This window comes from Chiloscyllium plagiosum, chromosome 37, assembly GCF_004010195.1.
Source record: "Chiloscyllium plagiosum isolate BGI_BamShark_2017 chromosome 37, ASM401019v2, whole genome shotgun sequence".
Lineage (NCBI taxonomy): Eukaryota > Metazoa > Chordata > Chondrichthyes > Orectolobiformes > Hemiscylliidae > Chiloscyllium > Chiloscyllium plagiosum.
The window spans coordinates 21,877,220-21,894,191 of NC_057746.1; positions in this window are offsets into that span (position 1 = coordinate 21,877,220).

The window sequence follows — 16,972 nt, forward strand, 5'->3', positions numbered from 1 at the left end:
AGGTACGCCACAGGCGGTAGTAAAACCGCACTTTTAGTTGCCAGTTCCTGCATTTGAAGAGCCTTTCACACTGGTTATAATTAATTGTGTCGATCCCCTCCCGAGAAAAAAGGTAGAAACTAGTACTTGTTAACACTAATGGATGTGTCTACCAGATTTCCAGAGGCAATTCCATTATGGAGTATCAAGGCAGAAATGTTAGTAGAGGAGTTAGTAGCTTTTTTCACATGGCATGGGCGAGCGAGAGAGCAAGAGTCAAATTTTACTGCTAGGCTGTTGAAGGAGGTTGTGGATAGCTTAGGTATACAGCCTTCTAAATCCAGTGCATATCACCCTGAATTTTAGGGAACTTTGGGAAGGTGGCATCAAACTTTGAAGACCATCTTGAGAGCATACTGTCAGGAATACCCAAATCATTGGGATAAAGGTATCCAATTCGTATTGTTTGCCATTGGACACACTCAAAATGAATCTATTCAGTTCACTCCCTGTGAGTTAAGATTCGGTCATGAAGTGAGAGGCCCTTTGGCGTTAATTAAAGAAAATTAGCAGGTCCAAAGTTGGAGATATAAACTTAGGTTATGTATCCGAGGTGAGGAAGAGATTAAATAGATTAGGTGAGTTAGCTCAACAGCACCTAAAGAGGGCACAATGTAAAATTAAGCAGATGGCAGATAAAAATCTCTGACACTCAGAAGTTTTCCCGAGGAGTTGACGTGTTAGTACTGTTACCAGTGAAAGGAGGTTCCTTCAAAGCTAAGTTTAATGGACCCTAGCAAATTGAGAAAAAAAAAGTTGAGTCAGGTGAACTATCTCGTAAAGACGCAAGATAAAAAGAAAAGGTATCAAGTATGCCATGTGAATATGTTGAAAACCTATTATATTAGTGGGGAAGAACTGGTGAAATAGGTGTTAGTTACTGTCCCACCGAGTGAGGAATCAAATCCAGAAGATGTGGATATTGATGTGCCTCAAATTAGATTTAAAAATGAAGAAATCTTTGAAAAGTGGGATGGGTTTGTATGCTATCTGTCACAGGAGCATATAACGCAGTTGGAAGATTTGTTGCACCTCAGGTGGTACTTTGTAACTCACGATATCCAGGAGATACCTTCTCTGAGGTGTATAAGGACATAAGTAAGGAACAAATGGGAAGGAATATGTTAGTAGACGTACATGAAGTAGATGTAATGAACACTGATCCGATAAAACAATGTCCCTATTAGCTTAATCCTTTCAAAGCCAGACAGATCCACAAGGAAGTGGAGATCATGCACGACGATGACATAATCGAACCAAACCAGAGGGAGTGGATATATCTCATTCTGCGATTATTGGAAGGTCAACGCCGTTATAAAATCGGAATCACTTCCAATTCTGAGACTTCAGGACTGCATCAAGGAAGTCGGACAAGCCAATTACATCACCAAGTTGAACTTAATCCATGTTTACTGACAGGTACCTTTATCAGAGACAGAAAAAAAATATTTCTACGTTTGTAACCCCAAATGGGTTATATAATTTTAAAGTGATGTCTTTTGGAATGCAGAACACACCGGCCACATTCCAAATACTCAGAAACAGAGCTGTAGCTTGGTTAACAAACTGTGCAATCTATTTGGACGATCTCGTAATCTTGACATAGTCCTGGAAAGATCACATGGTACAGTTGGCAGAGCTCTTTGAATGACGACGAGAAGCAAATCTGTTGATGAAATTAATTAAAACTGAATTCGTGAAATCAGAGGTGACATTCGTGGGTCATAGCATTCGTCATGGAAGGTAGACCCCACGGAATGCAAAGACAAACGCCTTCAAGGAATTTCCACGACCAACATCGACGAAAAAGTTTCTTCAATTCTTTGGACTCAGCAGATTCAATCGGACGTTTGTTCCAATCTTCAAAAGTGTAGTGCTAACGTCAACTAATTTGCGGAAGAAAAACACAAAGTTTCAGTGGACAGAACAATGCCAGGAAGGATTCCACTATTTGAAATCAATATTAACCACCACACCAGTTTTAGCTGCAACAAACGTTTCAAAAACTTTTAAAGTCCATCTCGATGCTAGTGACATTGGAGTTGAAGGAAGATGAAGATGAAGATGAGTTTGAAGGGGCAGTTGCTAACTTTTTGAAGAAGATCAACATTCAGCAGAGAAAATACTCCACAATTTAAAAAAGAGCTACTGAGTATGATACGGGCCTTAGAACATTTTAATGCCTATGTCAAGAACAATGTGTTGGAAAATATTTGGACTCGGATCACAATCAGCTTACATGCTTAGAAAGCTTTAAACACAAGAATACGAGACTATTTCATTGGAGTCTGATATTACAGACTTTTATTCTAAAACTCACGCATGTTGCAGATCGTAAGAATGTATTCTGTTGATTTAAGTGATAACGTTTACATGAGACTTGTCTGTATTTAATGCTATATATGTTCGGATATGTGGGAAGAAGTTAAGGTAAACTTATATTAAAGTTCTCCATATGTTAAGATGATGTGTTTTAAAACAGAAAAAGTGTGAAGCCACCTTTTCGTTATAATAGTTCATTTATTTTGTTTAGCAGCGAGCTGATATGAAGGTGTAGACGTGTACTGCACAGTTAAGAGAGGTAAGGACATGGCAAGCACACTGTGTGCTGGAGAATTTGCAATGAAACATTTGACTCACAACAGGTAGCACTGCATGATTTGCTATGAGACAAAAACAAATTCGAATTCGGCCAATCAGTTTAAATTATACCCAGAAAATGCCAAATTCCAATCAATATTGAATTTAATATGTAGACAATCTTAAAAGCCAATGAGAAAATGCAATGTTTTGGGGGTATAAGACCGGGGTCGATTGAATAGTTGAGAGTAGAGCTGCCAACCCAACAAGTAGAGACTGCAAGAAAGTATATTTATCGACCAGAAACCCGTGAAGCAGAATCCCCAAGAGGAAGAAAATAAGAGCAGAATACTGAGAAGACTCGAAAGCTGCCCAGTTTTGAGATAAGAAGTTTTGGTCTGAAAATCTTAATTAAGAGTTTTATCAGATTTGTAGTTTAGAAGGAGAAGGCAAAAAATAGGTTAGAGAAAGGAGTTGCAAATAGTTGTTCGTTAATTATTCTCTGTTATACTTTAAGAAATAAAGTTGTTACTTTTACTTAAACCAATGTTTCCTGTGGCGAATTTTCACAAATTACTGCACAGAATAAATATTTTCTGTGTTGCTGGGTTAGCATAAGCAGGAGGGTTTACCCCATGTTATAACAATCCAGTGGTGAACTGTTGGTGAACCCTTGCCCTTTTCTCATTTGCCTGAATGTGATTATCTCAATTTTCTTATCAATGCGTCATATTTTAAGAAAGTAACATTCTGGGATGCACTCATATTCATCCTCTGTGTATGCTGTCTGATACAACTGTTTTTGTTTTGAAACTTTCTGCTGTAATTGAGTCAATTTTTCTGAAATAAAACAATCAACTTTGTCCTCTACCATTTCTTTCTTTCAATCATTTGATTGAACATGGTCTCTAAGAAGAGTACTTCAAAATTCCTTATCTTAAATCTTTGATTTGTCTTCCTGCTTCAACCTGTGGCTTTGTGAACTTGTTCACGCACAGCCAGAATTACCAGGATATCTTTGACATTCTTATGACTCTTCAAACACAGTAACAATTGCTGCCATTTGTGATAAAGGTATTTAATTGCCAAGGTCAAATTGCATTCTTGGAACCAAGAATTTCTCTGGCACACCTACCACCACTTTCCCAAATTTTGGCATGGTTTCACCTGGCATGTAGAAGTGAAAGCAAACGAGCTTTTTTACTTAGGAGTAAATGTAGGTTTCATTTTTGGAACTGTGTGGTTACCTATCGTTATTATCCCCACTGAAGACCCCTTTTCCCTTTCCGCTTAAATACTTCTCTGTTCCTCAGATTGTATTCCTCACAAAATATCATTGACATCAGAAGTCAAATTTTGACTAACGAACTAACTCATAATCGTCTACCAATTCTGCTGCTAAAATTGTTTTTCTAACTCTCTGATCTTCCATATGAGTCCTCATTACTTCAGAAATTGAATGTTGAACTCCTCCAAAATAATTGTGCCGCTAATAACATCATATCGTTGATCTACTTTTAATATCCCTCTCCACCACCAAAATTACTTTGTTTGATTTTTCGATACAAAATGTGAGTTTGACCAGGTTCCCTCCTGAGATTCTCTACACTTTCTGTGCAGGATTCTAGTACTGGCTCAAATACACCTCAGGTGGTACTTTGTAACTCACGATATCCAGGAGATACCTTCTCTGAGGTGTCTCACTCTGTTGACCCATCTTTGTTTGGATCAACAATACCCTGATGGTCATAGACATTTTAATTGATTTGGACATTCTTGATTGAAACGAGTAAGACTTCTGCCCTCTCCCGTCGAACTTTGGCAAAACTTGTACATATTTGAACATATCCCCACGAGACATTTGCCGATGATTGGTTGCTCTCCATCAATGCCCCCATCACATCTCCTATTTTTCCTCTCTGGCTTTGTTGTTTTACGTTGACTTTGATATCTCAATTCTAAACTCTGTATTCCAAATACTCTCTTATTCTCCCTTTCTTTTTTCTCTCTCTCTCTTTCTCTTGTACTTATTTCTGTTTTTGCATTTCGTACACTCGGGACTTTCTCTCTCTTTTTGTTTTATGCTGTTAATTGTAAGTCAAACCATTGCATTTCATTTTTCTTTTCATCTGTTTTGTTTTGCTGTTTTCAAAAATTTTGATAGCATCCCTGGCAATTGCAAATGCTGCACGATGACCAGAATGAACTTTCCTTTCCAGATAAACTGAACTGAAGATTGTATGCGAATTCAGGAAGCTTTACATTAGTCACTCTCTATGAAACTCCCGAATTGACCTCTTCCACCCCAAGAAACTCCTAGTGACTGACAGAGCCATTACTACATAAGGCACACCCTTTAAAACAACGGAATGGAATAATCGAAACAAAAGACACTCGCAATTATCACTTGCTTACTTCAAGTCCAACAATATGAAACCTATCCTGGAATTAAATATGTAAATACCAACAAAGACTCCTGGTTGTTCCGGATCAGATCACTCCAACTCGAAATATTCAAAGAAGGTAACCAAGGCCCAAACATTTTCTTCTGTTAAATATAAAGTTCTTTGTGTCAGATGCAATTTGACTTGCAAAACTACTCAACGTTAAGCAAAACACAATGTATTCTAACATGATAGTTAAAGTAGAACAAAAATATTAAGAATCACTTAAGTTTGTTGGAATATTTCACTGAGTATAGACACAGTAACTATTATTAATTACCTGCAACACATTAACAAAATATTTGATAAAATTCAGGAAATAGATTTGCCTCATAGGTAACTCCAGGGACCCAGAAAGAAAAGTTATCATCAAGAGAAAACTCAGAGTTGGTAGCTGTGAATAGACATTTACTACATATTCCAACATCTTTGAGACTACAACTGCTACGGATGTTGAATCTCAAAATTAAAAACCCAAAATGTACAAATTCTGATATGTGTGAGCTGTCTATGTCCATCCAGGCTGTTTCTATTTTACTGACTTTAAAAATAAATATTCAAAGGCATCCAGAGCTGTTTACTTTATGGGACATAATAAGTAGGTCGGCACATTTTCATTAAAATCTCTCTTTAAAAGAAAAACCTGAACAAAATATACTTCGTAAAACCAGAGTACCATCACGGTAGAAATAAACAGAGAAAATGCATTTCCTCTTATTGACACTGCAGAATTCAACATATGCATTCAAAAAAGAAAGAACGAATGTATTTTCTGGTTCTTATAATTGTTCTGTGTTTCAATTCAACAAATTGGTTCATTAAGAGGAAGAACTGCACAGCATATTCACAAACAGTCCAGCATTATAATCACCACGTTTTCTAAAGTTCTAGTCGTTCTCTTCATGAGTAAGTGTTTCGTCAATATTTCTTCTCTTGTACCCATAAAGTAATGCACCTGTCAAAATATGTTCTACCAATGTAAGCTGAAATGGTTCTTTGTTTTATTGTAAATCATGTTAATTGTACAAGGTTCGATGAACAATAACAGGAAATTCAAAGGTTCCGCAAGTTGTCATTTTAAAGAAACTGCAGAGTATTTTTCTGATCCTTATCATTCCATCCATGTGTTGCTCATGTTATATTTGTTTAACTGATTGCTTCGTCAAAGTGATTATAAGTAAACCTGAAAATCATTGTGATCGCTTGTACATAGTTTTGTGCTATGCTTCTTTTCTGAACTTAAATCTGGTTTAAAACAGCGAGTAACCAAGTTTAATAACATGATGTTGTTTGGAAACTTTGACACCTCCTGCAGTGCAAAATATTCTATTTAAAGCTGAAATAAATAATGTGGAGATGCGTGTTTTCATTTTTTTTTCCTAGCTGTAGGGAAAAAGAAAATTTCAAGACATATGAAAATGAGAGCCAATGCTTTTGCGATTCTTCGCAACCTCACAATGGAATATCTAATGGAAGTTAGAAAGATATTATTTTAGCTTAATTGTTTTTCAATTAGCCCACAGGTTGTGCACCAAAAGCTGAAAAAGAATTGCTGTAATCGGATTTGGAGTCAGTTGTCATATGAACACCTAACAATGAATGGTACTACAGTCTTTGTGAGTAGCTTTTCTATTACGCTTTATTGCGTATTACGCATGTTGATGGCTATAACAAGGCTGCATTTTGCATGTAAGAACGTCGATTGCGACCAGAGCCAGTGTCTAATTTTAGGCACGTAACTGCAGGCACCTCAAAGAGACATCAACTAATACAATAATTTTACATTTGAAAAAAAAGCCCTAATGTGTTTAACCTGGAACCATCATTCTCATCTGCCCTGCAGTGTTTAATTTCCTCAATTTTATGAATGCATATGTGGTGACAAAACAGTTACAACCCTCTCTGGATGTGTTATTACTAAGCCCTGTTCTACATTTATTCTCAAATATTTTCACGTGTTTATTTAAAATTGGAATTTCAATACAAGTAAGTTATGAATTATATGCAACAAATTTCACTATGTGGGAGTTTTGTTTTTAAAAATTCTGTAGTAATAATTAACACAATAACATGCCATGTCAGGAATAAATTGGAATAAATTGTAACTTTACTTCACATGATTCACTCGTTGTGAATTAGTATTAATGGCATAAACGTCAGAATAGTGTTATTTTCCGTTTGATCTTTGAAAAGCGTAGGATACAAAAATCGTCTGATTCTAAATATATGGGACCACTCAGGGAATGATTGTTTTTTTCAATAATTCTTGTGATTGAGCGTTAGTGGCTGAATTAACATAGTTTCTCCGTTCGTAATTTCACTTCTAGACATTGATGGTGAGATGCATTATGAGATGCATCCATGTGCTCTTTTTGAGAAACATAATGCCTGAAGGAATAGAGTTCACGATTTTGAACCAATGACGTCAGGGTGATGAGTTGCTTGCAGAGAAAACGCAGGAAGTGGTGTTCCCATGGAACTGCTGACTGTATACTTCTAGATGGAAAAGGCCGTGTATACATTAAGTTCTGACAGAGGAGCATTGTAAATTTTTGCAACACATCTTCCAGTCAGTACAGATTGACGGTACTGAGCGATATTACTGGACACAATGGACGTTAGTGGTTGAGGTTCCAAAAAGTGAACTTACCTTTCGAAGATTGTTTGAATTTCTCTTCAGTGTTCTTGGAATTAGATCAATACAGGCAAGATTTGAATAGTCCATTGTACTAATGACACATGCTTTGGTAGATATTTGAATATTCTTTCGAGAGTCAGGAAGTGAGTTCCTAGCTGCAACAATCTGAGTCTCTGGCATGCTCTCGTAGGCAGTGCCTTTCTATGCTACTTCGTCTTCAGTTTCTTGTGAATGTTAATCCCAGTAATAATGCACGTGAATGTCAAGGCGCAATATTTTTACTTCCTCTTGTTTGAGCTGGTCACTGGTATGTTTGCGGCGTGGATGTTACTTTTCAGTTTTGTGCCCATTTAATAGAAATTTCTGTTGCATTTGGAGATCGTTTCCTTCAGTATCTGACGAGTCATGAATGGCTATTTATGCATTGAACAGACATCAGAGAATATTCCCAATGCTTATTTTAAAATAGAGTGAATAGCATTGAAGAAGCAGGTCAAAGTGATTGTGTCAAGTATCCAACCTTGAAGAACTACTGGCTCTGAAAATGAGATGACGACTTCTAATATGTAAAACAGCAGTGCTTCTCTGGCTGATACTCACAACGTTTCCTAATTGCAATTTTTGTTGCTGAAATTTATTCGAAATGTTGCTCACTTAACGCAGTGATCGAGCCATACAACAAGATGTAAGGTACCCTCAGTATGAAGGTGGGCGCTCATACCCACTGCTCAGTTTAAAAACCTCTGATGGATAGTTGTCACTTCTGGCGCAGACTGTTGAACATGAGATCAATTAAACATTTTATTCATCAGTGTACACAGGACCCATACAGCAGCAACGTATTTTAGGTCTGGAACTATCCTACTGTTGCTGACAGACTATTAGTAATGGATTTTGACATTCTCCAAACATGGTACTATCCAGTTTCCACTCACAGTGCTTCCCACAAGTGATATGCAATCTGGAACAATACTCATTTATCACTCAGTTGGAAGCGGGATGGTGGTGTGTCATGATACGTGTTAAAATGCTGAATGTATCAGTGTCTATGTTGGACCTGAAGTTATGTGGCGTGGAATCAATATTGAGGATGGGGCGACTTCTTCCAGAATGTACACCTGAATACTATCAACTCATAACATTCTTTCCAACCAGTGTGGCGGTGGTTGTGGTGTTTGGGTCTTTGCCTTTAATATTTGTTTGCTTTATAATGAACGTGTCATAGTTCTGTAATTTTGGCACCCAGCCTTAATATATCAGTGAGGACATTGCAGGTTTGGAAGGTTTTGGCAGGTTCTAAGATACACATGGGACTGATGATAGTAGGAAAAGCATCGATTCCACGAGGTGGAAATGAATTTGGAGAATTATTTTCTATTTATGAAAGGAGGGACAGACCAGTCGATAAACAATGTGAAAAAGTTGGAAAGAGAATTACCAAGAAGAGAAGGAGAAATAAAAATCAAATGGACGAATGTGATCTCGTTATATGGAGAGAGATAACAGAATTTGTTATAGAAAGTGAAGAAATGTCAGAGAGGTGCAAAAGTGCATTGTTTCAGTCTTAATAGAGGCCAAAACAAGATATCTACCTCACACAAAGAAATGATAACAACGTGGAAGCAAAATAAGTTATTATTAGCCTTTTTCAGAAAAAAAATAGTTTTGCAGACACTAATGGAAAGGGAAGTGTACAATTTCTCAGATACCAACACCTTTATCTTGGAAGGTTTACATATAGGATATAATGTTAAACGACCCATTTGTAATAATATGTCAAAGTTTTCTAAATTGTGCAACAATCTCTGAAAATTGGAAAATGTTGACGAGTGGAAAGAGTAAAGAAATGAAACTGCAGCTCTGGGAGCCTGAAGTCAGAAATTGATTTGTTGTGACGCCATAGTCTTACCAGAGCATATGGCTAAACTCTCATTACAAAGAAGCGACTGGTAGTGATTTAACCTGTGGGCTACTAGACCTCAGGCAAGGGAAGAGGTTGAGAACGAAAGTCCTTCATGCTACCCTCAAACTGATGATGGAATTGAATCAACACTGTTGACATCCGACTGTTAAGTAAACCAACAATCTAACCAACTTGGCAAAATCGATTCTCAGAAATTGAGTAAAAGTTCGGAAATATATTATATAAGATGTAATAGTTATAAAAACAGAAATATAGGAAATAGTTGCATGAGAAGTTCTTTTCACCCTTTGAGCCTTGATCATTTTTAGTATGATCTTAGCTGCTCAGTCAACTCAGTAAACTCATTCTTTTTTCTACAAATACTGTTTGATCCATATAGTGATAATAATTAATCATTAGTCCTCTTTGAAACCATTCAACCCTTTGGTCTAGAACATTAAGTCTAGCAGTCGATTTGAGATATCATCACCCAATGAATGAAAACATTTCTCGACAGAGCGTTGTTGAATGACTGGCCTTGTATCCACAGACAGAGGCACCTATTTCTATGCTGACCAATTTTTTTGAACTGCACCTCTTTGCGTCCTCCTTCGCCTCATTTCGGGCCATCTATTGTTTCTCTGAGATTGTTTCATGCTAATCAAATTGAGTAAATGCAGTCTCAACCAATCCAGCATCTCTTCACAAGTGCACTCTGCCATTCCAGGAATCAAGTTCGTAAATCTTCATTGCAGTCCCTCCGTAGCCAGTACATTGTTATTCTGATACGAATATCAAAACTGTACACTGTATGCCATTTGTCATTTCATAAGCATCTCTAATAATGTTGCAATATATCTCTGTTCCTATGTTTGATTCGTCTGCAAAGAAGGCTAACATATAATGTGTCTTCTTTGCCACCTTTTGAATGACAACACTCAGGTCACTTTGCACCTCCCCGTAATTTAATATTTCACCATTCTAATAATAATCTACCTTCGTGTTTTTGCTACCAAAGCAGATAATCTCATTCACATTACACTTCATCTGCCAGATATTATGCAGACTATATTTTTTTCTAATTGCTAAGAATAACTGGGATACAATAGACAATAGACAATAGGTGCAGTAGTAGGCCATTCTGCCCTTCGAGCCAGCACCGGCACACATTATGATCATGATTGATCATCCTCAATCAGTATGCAAATAGTGATCCATGCTAAATCACAATACCCACTGGCTGTTATGCTGAAGAAATGAAACTTGTTTGACCCTTGTTACGTTTTTATTTGGGTCCAACTAAGTCTCATTCCGTGTCAGTACAACACTGCAATCAAATTAGCTTTAACAATCAAGGCGAAGTTTATTTGGGGATTTTCAAGTTTTCTGAGAGTGCAGGTTGTTGACATCCACTGATTACCCCCACAACTTCATTATTTCTACTGGGTACATGCTTGAAAAGTTGCAATAATCTTAATAAGCATGATTATACTTCATGAATTTTTGGCTCTGTCTTTTCCTGTTTCTATTTTCCAAGTGATTTGCTGCTAAACATGTTTACAATGGTCTCCAGAACTTGCCCACAACCATGTTAGGCTAACCGATCTATCATTGCCTGATATCTCTCTACCTTCTTTTCTAACTAGTGTACTTTCATTAGGTACCTCTATTACATAGGACGTGTCCCAGCATCTATGTATTCTTGAAAGACGATCAGTAATATAAGGGACATAAATACTCTTGACATGAACTTTACCGGAGCTTGAATTTTATCAATCTTTAATCTTACCAATCTTCCCATCATCATTCAGAGTTGCAGAGTCATACAACATGGACACAGAGCGTTCTATTCAACTTATCAATGCTGACCATGATTTCTACATGTAACTAATCCAGTCTCGAAAAAATCATTTTAAACATTTCTTTCAGATCCTCCAGTATAATAAATTCTATACTACAGTAGGGCGATCGGAGTTTCATGCACTACTCCAAACGATATCTCATCAAAGGCTGTTACCGCCGCAATAGGATGGCCCAACTCCTATATTCAGTGTTCTGACCAATGAAGGGAAGCATGCAAAATGCCTTTTTGGATTCCTTGTCTCCCTGCGACGCCACTTCCAAGGAAATGTGCATCAGCACCATCAATTCTCTCTGTTGAAAAACAGCTGTTAAGGCTGATAGATACAATTCTCTGTCCTTCTAATGGAGAAAAAAAAAGTTTGAGTGCTCTTTCTGCGGTAGATCTTTTATTTAGAAGTTCATTTGTACTGGAGAGGCGGGGAGATAGCATGGGAGTAGCATCTGTTTTGCTGAATCTGCAAGTGCGAATAGTGTGATGATGGGATTTTGCTATATTGGAGCACTTGAAGCGTAGTTAAATTATGTACTAATAGGAATAACAGCTAGAACACAATAAGTTTCACTTGTTATTCAATAAAATGTTAAACATCTTCAGGGCTGGGCAGTCCCCTTCATATATTTTGAAGAGTTTTGTCTGGCACACAACAAATTTAGGATTCTTTCTGGGGTGCAAAACTCTGATTCTAATTTCGCTTTAGGATTGTTGGATTCAAAAACAGTAAGCGATGTGTGCTGGTATTCGGATGTCAGTTAGTTTAAATAGAGTGTGTAAATAGATTGCTCTTTCAATGGGTAACAATTCCCACGCCGTGGAATCACTTGCGGTGATTAACAGGGGATCTGTAAGGCAGAATGTGTAGAATTGGCAGAAAAGTTGGAGTTGAGGAAATCCGAGAAATTGTAGAAATAGCTTATCATTTATGATTGCCAGGAATTATCAGAAATTGTAAAATTTCAACTGCAAATTAAATGCTTCAGTTAGACGCAAGAGAATAAACAATGGCATGAGCAGAAGGAAGGGAGAAACAGAAATTTGAAGTTCGGATATTGAAACTGAAATAGAACGCCAATATAAAATGGCAGAAGCAAAGGCGAAAGGTGGGACTTGCAATGAGAAAGAAGAGATTAACAACAATCCCATTATAGTCTATAACCTGTTGGGGATCGTTTTAAATATTTTCAAGTGTTGCCTAAGTTCGACAAGAATGGCATAAAATCGTTCTGCATTTCGTTTAAGAAATTCGCTAAACAAATGAAATGGTCACTGCAATGTTAGAACTGCTGATTCAAACAAATGTTGTAGATGGAACGAGTAAGACATTTGTGAGACAAGCAGAGGATGATAAGGTGAAAAAAGCTATCTTAAGTGCATAGGAGATACTACCAGAAGACTACAGATAAGGTTTCGAGAATCTAAGGAGCGAGCCTGGTCAAATGTACATAGATGTTCAAAGTTTGTGAGAAGATTTGTAGCTCAGGTGCTCGTTGTTGTGGTTCTGTTCGCCGAGCTGGGAATTTGTGTTGCAGACATTTCGTCCCCTGTCAAGGTGACATCCTCAGTGTTTGGGAGCATCCTGTGAAGCGCTTCTGTGATGTTTACTCCGGCGTCCCGAGCTACAAATCTTCTCACAAACTTTGAACACCTACAGGCGAGAGACGCTAAGACAAGCCAGGAAATGGGAATCCTGTGCCAACCGCCTAAGCGCCACATACGAACAACTCCGGTTCCTGCATGAATGCTGAAAGAAATGAATCCTTCCACCATGTGTCAGATACACATCACCAGTCAACAACCCACAAGCCAGGCACATGCCAGGCAGAACGGATTCAGGATGACCCAGGTAATGATTACACACACTCACAACAGACTTCACAAATACAGACAAGAAATTGCGCGCCAAAAATCGTTAATTTTAGAAACCACGAATCAGGAATGGACCCGGATCATAGAACAGGCCGTCACCATAGGACGGAACAGGACCACACACCGCAAAAAAAGGCACTAAAAGAAAAAATGGCCAAACTAACACACAACAGAGAGGACACCACAACATACACCTGTGTTAGAAACCTCTCCCACAGACAGCTCACAGACACGGAAAGAACAATACTGGCCAAGGGACTCAACTACAACCACAGGGACGCCAAGACAGCAGACTTCCTAGCAGCACGAGAATGCACACTCAGGGACAAAGAACTGACAGAAGAGACACAACAAAGATTGAGACAAAGTATCGTACCTCTGATAACAAGGAAAAACAAACACATAACCTCAACACCAAGGAGAGGGAAGCACTAAAATCACTAAGAAACTATAAGAACATAATCATACTACCAGCAGACAAAGGCAGAATGACGGTCATCCTGGACAAAGCAGACGACATCCAAAAAGCGCAACAACTACTTGCAGATACCAACACCTACCAAAAGAGGGGGTTTGACCCCGCCCCACAGCTCACGAATAGGATAAACAACACACTGAGGAATCTACAAACAAAAACGGACAGATAACCAGGTTTGACCTACAAAGAATGAAACCTGAAAGCAACAACACCCCCAGATTCTATGGACTACCTAAAGTGCACAAACAAGACATCCCACTCAGACCCATAGTATTACTACCAGGGACACCATCACACAAACTGACTAAAGAACCACAGCAGAAATGGAAACACCTGATCAGCGGATCCAGACACTCTATACAATCAACACAGGAATTCTTGGACATCATCAGAAATATACTCATAGACAAGGAAGAAACCATGGTCTCATTCGATGTAACGGTACTGTTCACCTGTATAGATAAAACCCTAGCCAGAGAAACAATAGCCAACCTGATGGACAAACAGAACAGACATCAGGACGTTGAACCTATTAACAAAGATGGCATACACAATATACTGGACCTGTGCCTCACAACACACTTCACATTCAACAACCAAATATATGAACAAATCAACGGCACACCAACGGGCTCACCCATCTCAGGACTCATACCAGAAGCGGTAATGCAAAACTTAGAACAGTCTTACCGCAAATTCAACCCAAACTCTGGATCAGATATGTGGATGACACCTTTGTAATCATTAACAACACAGAAATAGGGAACACACACCGGATCATCAACGCCACACTCACAGGAATCCGATTGACTAAAGAGGAAGAAAAGGAAAACCAACTCCCATTCCTAGACGTGATGGTACAGAGTACACCTAACGGAGAATTCACCACAAAGGTATACAGGAAAGCCACACACACAGACCAAGCCCTGAACTACGAAAGCAACCACCCCAACACACACAAAAGAATTTGCAACAAGACACTATTCAAAAGGGCCACAACACACTGCAGTACACCAGAACTGCAAAAAGAGGAAGAAGAACACCGATACAATGTATTCGCCAACAACGGAAACCCACGCAATTTCATCAACAGATGCCTAAGGGAAAGACAACGGAACGAGGACATGCCGCAACCCAAAGGACTAGCCACTATACCATACATCAAGACCATTTCCGAACTGACAGCCAGACTACTGCGACCACTAGGAAACATAACAGCACACAAACCAACAGCCACTCTCAGACAACAACTCACCAGAACGAAGGACCCGATACCCAGCATGAGCAAAACCAATGTAATGTACAAAATCCCATGCAAGGACTGCACAAAACACTACATAGGACAAGCAGGAAGACAGCTAATGATCCGCACCCATGAACACCAACTAGCCACGAAACGACACGACCAGCTATCCTTAGTTGCCACACACGCAGATGACAAGCAACATGAATTCGACTGGGACAACACTACTATTATAGGACAAGCCAAACAGAGAACAGCCAGGGAATTCCGAGAGGCATGGCACTCATCCATAGATTCAATCAATAAGCACATCGAACTGGATCCAATATACCGACCACTAAAATGGACAGCTGGAACTGACAACTGGAAGCGGCAGATTCAAACCACTATAAATGCCGGAGGAAACATCACAGAAGCGCTTCACAGGAGGCTCCCAAGCACTGAGGATGTCACCTAGACAGGGGACGAAACGTCTGCAACACAAATTCCCAGCTCGGCGAACAGAACCACAACAAAATGTACATAGAATTTGAAACGATCAAATAACGCAATTTTGACAGTTGCATTAGAAAGTTGGAAATCGATCAAACATGTGACGCTTTTAGAAAGAATGTGTTTTAAAGGAGTTTGAAAAATAACTACCTGAAACAATCAGAATTCATATGGAATATCAGAGAGTTGCAGCTGCAAGATTACTGGCAGAAATAGCAGGTAGAAAGTGAGGACTGCAGATGCTGGAGATCAGAGCTGAAAAATGTGTTGCTGGAAAAGCGCAGCAGGTCAGACAGCATCCAAGGAGCAGGCGAATCGACGTTTCGGGCATAAGCCCTCCTTCCTGAAGAAGGGCTTATGCCCGAAACGTCGATTCTCCTGCTCCTTGGATGCTGCCTGACCTGCTGCAACACATTTTTTCAGAAATAGCAGATGACAATGAAATTAGTTCGTAATTAAAGTGTGGCTTACAACGTGAATTTCAATCATGAGGGATAGATATTGTTCAAAAGGGAAATTCTCGGATGGGAAAGGAAAAGCAGATCTCATTGAATCTAGCAAAGAAACATTAACGAGTTGAAAAAAATCAGTGAGTAAATAAAGGAAGTAAAAAAAATCTCAGGTGTTTTGTAATGATGCTGTTCCTTTTACAAAGTGATGTTGTCCTTCGTCTTCGTTTCAGAGTGGTCTTAAACGCAAAGATTCAGTAGTGTCGAGTTTGGATAGGTTTAAGGGTCAATTTGATTATAGCTAACAGGCACTGCCTCAGACAAAACGCTTCCAATTTTAAAAGAAAGTACAATGAAAGGGGAGTGGCCAGTTCTCCCAGATCAGTTCATCTCTGGTCTAGTTTGGTTTCATCTGATTTTACAAGCAATCGTTTTTGAGGCTGCTAGTCAAAGAAACAGCTACAGTGAAGAAGGTCTTCCATGCAGAATCTCTCTGCTCTCTCTCTCTCTCTCTCTTCTGCAAGAAATTGTGTTTTATTTTCCTTTTTCCTTCCGAGTGTGTTTATGGACATTTTTGCAGTAATTTGGGCTTTTTGATAAGTTAAGTTATTCTGTATTCTGTTCTCTTTTGGGTTTTTTTCATTCAGTACTCTATAAATATATTCTTCGTTTAACCTAAAGGTTTTCATGAGCTGCATCACTCCTGGACTATACCCTGCACACCTATTTAAAAGAACTGGAAAGGTTAGGGTCCTGTCAATTTTCTGTAAATGTTTTGAGGGTGAGTGTCCGAAAGCATAACTGATTGGTTGTTCTGTGGCAGAGTTTATAAGTAGTTCCACGTTAGCATTTGTGTTGTAGGACTCAAAGGCAGCGAGTGGTAATTATTAGTGAATTTCTTCTGGGTGTTGATTTCTGTTGGTTTGAATAGGGCGTGAGATAGCAATGGCTCTTTCAGTCATTAAGAGTTTTCTGGGAA